This window comes from Phacochoerus africanus, chromosome 6 (assembly GCF_016906955.1).
Source record: "Phacochoerus africanus isolate WHEZ1 chromosome 6, ROS_Pafr_v1, whole genome shotgun sequence".
NCBI lineage: Eukaryota > Metazoa > Chordata > Mammalia > Artiodactyla > Suidae > Phacochoerus > Phacochoerus africanus.
In genome coordinates, this window is record NC_062549.1 from 44,631,793 (window position 1) to 44,640,037 (window position 8,245).

Consider the following 8,245-nt stretch of genomic DNA (forward strand, 5'->3'; position numbering starts at 1 on the left):
ATCTATAACTGTAAGTTCATAAGGAAGGAAGAAGGATCAGTTGAAATCCAGGAGGACTCATTTCTTACCATCAATTATTCCCCTTCCTCTGAAGGATTGAATTTTAAGTTACTAAACCTTTTCCTGCAAAATAAATATTACAGAAAAATTCTCAATTTACTTTGAACATTTACTTAAAAACCCCATTTTTATCAATCTTTGCAGTTATTAAACTGAAAAAGTTCATAAGAACCTCTTATTCAGAGGTTGTGAAGTCATTGCATGCAATAAAATCAAATTTGGCCCAGGATTACCTAGAAATCTCATTAGCAGAGGCCGGGCATTTTTCTTTCGGAATGAACCTACTTAGCATTGTTTATTGATGCTCTCTTAGGTCTCAATAGGTTCAGTAATAACAGAATCTTTGTACCACTAAATTATGTTGGAAAATACAATACATTTTCTTTTCTAGGAAAATGTCAATATGAGTAAATTTGATTTTATTTCTAATTTCATATCCTTGGAACTTTATGGATTGATATTTCGATCTTAGCTCCTCAAACCATGTAGCTTTGCAAATAAATAACAAAGAATACGTTCTTAGAAGTTATTACTGCCATTACTACAAGCACTAACTAAACATTGTCTTATACTTTGTAATTTAGTAATTTATAGAATCACTTCACTTGTATTATCTTGCTAAATTCTTTCATGTTTATTATAGATTACCTATAGAGTTGAAGGGAAGATATATTTTGTCTCATATATTGACTTCAATCTTTCCTATTACAGAAGAAAACCTGTGCTTTATTTGGTAGAAACCTCCAAAGATTATGCATTGTGTCTGTGAGAGTAATTTCCATGTTAAATATGATGGGCAATCTCTCTGGTATTAGAATGGTTCTGATACAATGGTGAAAGTAAGAGCTGGAAATTTGTGGTACCTGCAAAAATTATGCGAAGTAGAAATTACTGAAAGGAAAGTTGATTAATGCATAGAATGCTTAAAAGGAATACAAAAAGGAGAAAACATGCTCTCACCACAATCAGAAAGTGTCAATTTTGTTAGTTGAAATTATTACTTGTCCAGCTATTTTTGAAAATGTAAACATTCTGCCACGGAGACACAATATTACCTTAATCCATGACTTTGGTGTTGGGACATTGATTTGGGATTCTAAGATTTTGCTTACATTTATTAAAGAAAAAAGATTGTCTTAAAAATGCAGTATTTCATGAGCTGAGTTTTTATTTAAATGGAACTTTTCTTGTTTTATTAGATGTACATGTTTATTATTTTCTTTATTAGGATGATGAAAAGAATTTCTAAAATTTTAATTCTTAGGACAGACTCCATATACTACAGCCAGTTAAGGGCATGTTCATACAAACAAGGGTCTCTGGCAAGCTTCAATAAGCTGAGGCCCCTCAGAGTGAACCAGCAGGAGGAAAAGATAAGTTGAGAGGCAGTGAGCAGAAGCTCATATTTGCACATGTTTATTTTCAATAATTAGGCATAGTGTTAATAGAAACATTCATTTGAAGCAAAGGCTGGTTATTTGCACAAACAGTGGAAATATGTGGTACTGTAGTTTTGCTCTGAAGACTACAAAATTAAATAAGCAAGAAACATTCAGCTCAATGTAAATTAAGGAATATGTTTTCAAAGAGAATTAGAAATATGACTTGAGGACAGAACCTCAAAACACCTAATATATCTTATTTCAGAACAATATCCTTAGCACAGTTAGTTCTATCTTCTATTAAAAGCTTTGTTGAAATACAATTCATATACCATCCAATTCATTCTTTTCGAGTGTATAATTTTTTTTTTTTGTCTTTTTGCTATTTCTTTGGGCCGCTCCTGCGGCATATGGAGGTTCCCAGGCTAGGGGTCCAATTGGAGCTGTAGCCATTGGCCTACGCCAGAGCCACAGCAACGCGGGATCCGAGCCGCGTCTGCAACCTACACCACAGCTCAGGGCAATGCCGGATCGTTAACCCACTGAGCAAGGGCAGGAACCAAACCCGCAATCTCATGGTTCCTAGTTGGATTCGTTAACCACTGCGCCACGATGGGAACTCCTTGAGTGTGTAATTTAACACCTTTCAGTATATTCAGTTTGCATCCATCCCCACAATTTTGGAACATTATTACATAAAAAAAACCCTGTATACCTTAACTGTCACTCTCTAATCCTCTTATACTCCTCCCATGCCTAGGCAACCACTAATGGATTTTGTAATGCTAGAGATTTTCCAGTTCTGGACATTTCATACAAATGGGATCATATAAAATGTGGCCCTTTGAGACTGCTTATTTACCTTAGTCTAATGTTTTCAATGTTCAACCATGCTGTAGCATGTATTCATAATTTACTTTTATTGATGAATAATGTTCTATTGTCGTGATATACTTCATTTTATTTATCCGTTTTTTGGTTGATAAACATTTAGGTTGTTTCCTCATTTTGGCTGTTATGAATAATGCTGCCATGAACATTTGTGTACAAGTTTTTTGTAGACATATATGTCTCGTGGGGATATATAAAGGAGTAGAATTGCTGGGTCATGTGGTAGCTCTATGTTTAACAATTTAAGGAATTACCAGACTGTTTCCCAAAGTGGCTGCAGCATTCTACATTCTCATAAGAAATGTCTAGGTGTTCCAATTTCTTTATATATCTTTTCTGGTACTATCTCTCTCTCTGTCTCTCTCTCCCTCTCTGTGTACGTGTGTACGTGTGTGTGTGTGTAATAACAACCATCCTAGTGGTTGTGAAGTGATATCTCCTTGTAGTTTTGATTTTTATTTTCCTGTTGGCTAATGATGCTATGTATCTTCTCATGCGCTTATCAGACATTTTTATATGCTTTTTTGGAGAGATAGCGATACCGATTCTTTGCCTGTTTTTAATTGGGTTGTCTTTCTATTGTTGAGTTTTAGTAGCTCTTTATATAGTCTAGATAAAAGTCCTTTATCAGATATATGATTTGCAAAAATTTTCTCCTCTGAGTTGTCTTTTCACTTTCTTAATAGTGTCCTTTGAAGCACAATTTAGATGATGTCCAATTTATTTTTTTCCTTTTGTTTATTGTGCTCTTGGTGGCACATCAAAAACTATTGCCTGATACAAGGTTATTACAGAAGTTTACACCTAAGTTTCATTCTAATATTTTTTATAGTTTTTATTTCTTAGGTTTAGTTCATTGATCTATTTTCAATTAATGTTTGTATATGGTGTGAGGTAGAAGTCCAACTTCATCATTTTTCATGTGAATATCCAGCAGTCCTAATCGGTTGGCTATAAAGGTAAGGGTGTATTTCTTTTGGAGTCTCAATTATATTGCTCCATATGTCTATTCTTAAGCTACTACTATGTTCTTTTGGTTACTGCAGCTTTCTAGTCAGTATTGAAATTGGGAAACACTGTTCTTCCAAAACTGTTCTTCATTTTCAAGACTTTTTGGCTATTCTGGTTCCTTTGTTTACATTTACACAAAAATTTTAGAATTAATTTGCTAATTTCCTTAAAGAAGTGTGTTGGATCTACAGATGAATTTGTGGAGTATTGCCAACTTAACAATATTAAGTCCTCCAGTCCATGAACATTGGGTCTTTCATTTATTTATTTTTTAATGATTTTTATCTTTTCCATTATGGTTGGTTTACAGAGTTCTGTAAGTTTTCTACTGTACAGGAAAGTGACACAGTCACACACACACACACACACACATATACACACATTCTTTTTCTCACATTATCCTCCATCATGCTCCATCACAAGTGACTAGATATAGTTCCCAGTGCTATACAGCAAGATCTCATTACTTATCCATTCCAAATGCAATAGTTTGCATATGTTAACCCCAGATTCCCAGTCCAGCACACTCCCTCCGCCTTGCCCTTGGCAACCACAAGTCTGTTCTCCAAGTCACAGGGTGTCTTTCTATTCATTTAGATCTTTAATGTCTTTCAAAGATGTTTGTAGTTTTCAATGTATAACAAATTCTTTGGTCAAATTTATTCTCAAGTATTTCATTAAATTGATGAATTTTTTTTTAGTAGTTAGTTCTATGTCTACAATATATTTTTTTCTTTATTTAGGGCATATGGAATTTCCCAGGCTAGGGGTTGAATTAGAGGTATAGCCGCCTGCCTATGCCACAAACACAACGTGGGATCTGAGCTGCATCTGCAACCTACACCACAGCTCATAGCAACACCGGATCCCCAACCCACTGAGCAAGGCCAGGGATTGAACCCATATCCTCAGATATACTAGTTGGATTCATTTCCACTGCATCACAACAGGAACTCCTACAATAAACTTTTAATGGCATATTTGAGGTTAAGGTTTTATCATATTCTCAATACTTTTTGGTATGATTAGAGACACTTTAGGTTATGGCAAAATATGATTTTTCTTTGAGTCTGTTTCTTAGTTTGTAATTTCTGTTGTATAATTTTTATTAGATTCCACATATTAGTGATATCATGTGATATTTATTGTTCTCTGTCTGACTAACTTCACTTAGCATGATAACGTCTAGGTCCATCCATGTTGCTGCAAATTGCATTATTTCAGGCTTTTTCAAATGGCCACTATCCTAATATATACATATATCACGTCTTCTTTATCCAGTCTTCTGTTGATGGACATTTAGGTTGCTTCCTTGTCTTGGCTATTGTAAATAGTTCTGAAATGAATGTTAGTATGCAAGTATCTTTTCAAATTATGGTTTTCTCCAGTTATATGCCCAGGAGTGGGATTGCTGAATCATATGGTAGTTCTATTTTTGGTTTTTGAAGAACCTCCTCAATAGCGACTACACTAATTACATTCCCACCAACAGTGTAGCAAGGTTCCCTTTTCTCCATACCCTCTTCAACATTTACTATTCGTAGGCTTTTTGATGATGATCATTCTGACTAGAGTGACGTGGTACCTCATTGTCATTTTTATTTGCATTTCTCTAATAATTGCTGATGTTGAACATCTTTTATGTGCTTTTTGGCCATCTGTCTGTCTTCTTTGGAGAAATGTCTGTTTAGATTTTATGTCCATTTTAAATCTTATTTTACTTTTTTCTTTTTATAGCCACTCTGTGTCATTGGAAGTTCCTGAGCTAGGGGTCAAATCAGCCACAGCTATAGGTCTATGCCACAGCTTGTGGCAATGCCAGATCCTTAACCCACCAAGCAGGCCAGGGATTGACCCCACATCCTTATGGACTCTACGTCAGGCTCTTAACCCACTGAGTCACAACAGGAACTCCCTCTGCTGACCATTTTTTAATTGGGTTGTCTTTTTTTCTTGTGTGTGGTCTTCAAATGCATTTATCCTAAGGTTCTTTCCGGAGAGGGAGACAAGCAGACAGGGCTGTGGGCAGGCAGGCCTCCAGCTCCCCATACCTCAGGGGAATATCTCTGGGTGAAATGCTGCCTGTTGGCTGCACAGTCACTTCTCCAGGGGTATGTAGTTGAGAAGCTTCTTGATCAGGTCCACATGGGCTAGTAGCATGCAGTGGCAGCAGTAGCACTTCAGGCCCAGTGCATCCAGGGCATCCCCCTCTGTGTATCCAGCCTGGAGAGCCCCAGGTAGGCCTCCCACTTGTTGCTGAAGATCTTGCTGCACGTGAAACAGAGAACAGGGATGATCATGGCGGCCTGGGTTGTCTTTTTGATATAAAACTCTATGTGATGTTTGTATATTTTGGAGATAATCCCTTCTTGGTCATTTTAAAGAATTTTTTTCCCATTCTGTGTGCTCACTTTCTGTTTTGTTTGTGGTTTCCTTTGGTGTGCAAAACCTTTTAAGTTTAATTAGGTCCAATTTGTTTATATTTTCATTACACTAGGAGGTGGATCAAAGATATTGCTGTGATTTATGTCAAAGAGTGTTATGTCTATATTTTTCTCTAGGAAACATAGCATCTGATCTTATATTTAAGTATTTAATACATTTTGAATTTATTTTTGTGTATAGTATAAGAGAGTGTTCTAATTTCATTCTTTTACATGCAGCTATCCAGTTTTCTCAGCAAAAATTATTGAAGAGACTGTCTTTCTCCATTGTATGTTTTCCCCCTTTGTCTTAGATTAATTGACCATAGATATGTGGGTTTATCTCTGGGCTTTCTATCCTGTTCCACTGATTTATACATCTATTTTTTGTGCCAGTACCATACCATTTGGATGATTGAAGCTTTGTAGTATAGTCTGAAGTCAGGGAGCCTGATTCCTCCAGCTCAATTTTTATCTCAAGATTGCTTTAGCCACTTAGGATATTTAGTTTTTCCATAAAAATTTAATTTAATTTAATTTAATTTAATTTAATTTAATTTTATGGATATGCCTAAAGCATATGGAAGGTACCAGGCTAGGGGCTGAATAGGGGCTATAGGTTGCTGGACTATGCCAAAGCAACAGCAATGAGGATCTGAACCACATCTGCAACCTATGCTGCAACTTGCAGCCACCCTGGATTCTTAACCCACTGAGTGAGGCCAGAGCTTGAACCTGCATTCTTATGGATACTAGGTAGGTTATTAATCTGCTGAGCCAGAGTGGGATCTCCAATTAAATTTTAAATTTATTTATTCTAGTTTTGTAAAAAATTCCATTGGTAATTTAATAGAGATTGTACTAAATTTGTAGATTGCTTTTGGTAGTACCATCATTTTGATGATATTGATTCTTCTAATCCAAGAATATGATATCTTTCCATTTGTTTATGTCATCTTTGATAACTTTCAAAAGCATCTTATAGTTTTCAGAGTGCATTTTGCCACCTTAGGTAGGGTTTTTCATAGGTATTTTATTCTTTTCGATGAGATGGTAAATGGGTTTCTTTCCTTATTTTCTCTTTGTGATCTTTTGTTGTTAATGTATAGATCCTTTGAATATCTGCGTTATTGTTTGTTAATTTCTCTTTTTTCATTTCTAATTTTATTTATTTGAGCCCTTTCCTCTTTCTTCTTGATGAGGCTAATGAAAGGTTTGACAATTTTGTTGATTTTTTTCAAATAACCAGCTTTTAATTCCATTGATCTTTTGTATTGTTTTCTTCGTTTCTATTTCACTTATTTCTGCTCTGATCTTTATGGTTTCTTTCCTTCACCTAAGTTTGGATTTTGTTTGTTCTTCTTTCTCTAGTTGTTTTAGGTGTAAGGTTAAGTTGTTTATTTGAAATTTTTCTTGTTTCCTAAAGTAAGCTTGTATTGCTATAAACTTCCTTCTTAGAACTGCTTTTGCTGCATCCCATAGGTTTTGGATTGTTTTGTCTTTGTTGTCATTTGCTTCTAGGTCTTTTTAAATTTACCTTTGATTTTTTTCAATAATATATTAGTTGTTAGTAGCATATTGTTTAGTCTCCATGTGATCCTGTTTTTTGCAGTTTTTTTTTTTTTGTAGTTGATTTTTAGTCTTACCACATTATGGTCAGAAAAGATGTTTGATACAATTTAAGTTTTCTTAAAATTACTGAGGCTTGATTTGTGGCCCAAATTTTGATCTATTCTGGAGAATGCTCTATGTATGCTTGAGAAGAATGTGTATTCTGCTGCTTTCCAATGAAATGTTGTATAAATGTCATATAAATATCAATTAAATCCATCTGGTCTAGTGTGTCATTTAAGCCTGTGTTCCCTTATTGACTTTCTATCTGGATTATCTGTCCATTTCTGTAAATAGGGTGTTAAAGTCCCCCATTATTATTGTGTTATTGTAAATTTCTCCTTTTATGGCTGTTAGCTTTTGCCTTATATATTGAAGTGCTCCTATATTGAGTGCATATATATTTACAATTGGTATATCTTCTTGAATTGGTCCCCTGATCATTAGGTAGTGTCCTTTGTCTCTTGTAATAGTCTTTAAAGTAAATTTTGTCTTACATGAGTATTTCTACTTCAGCTTTGTTTTGATTTCTATTTGTATGGAATATCTTCTTCTATCCCCTCACCTTCTATGTGTCCTAGATCTGAAGTGGATCTCTTGTAGACAGCCTTTATACTGGTCTTGTTTTTTTATCCATTCAGCCAGTCTATGTATTTGGTTGGAGAACTTAATTCATTTGTGTTCAAAGCAATTATTGATATATATGTGCTCGTTGTCATTTTCTTAACTGTTTTGGGTTTGTTGATGTTGGACTTTTTTCTTCCCTTGCACATTTGTTCTCTTGTCTTGGGATTTGATGACTTTGTGTTTTTTGTTTGTTTTGTTTTGTTTTCTGCTTTTTAGGGCCAAACCTGAGGCATATGGAGG

General features: G+C 35.0%; 1 pseudogene; it reads right to left on the bottom strand.

The window, feature by feature from the left end:
* Window positions 1–5,441: 5,441 nt before the first annotated feature.
* Window positions 5,442–5,644, bottom strand: LOC125128792 (DNA-directed RNA polymerases I, II, and III subunit RPABC5-like; annotated as a pseudogene).
* Between the last annotated feature and the right edge of the window lie 2,601 nt (window positions 5,645–8,245).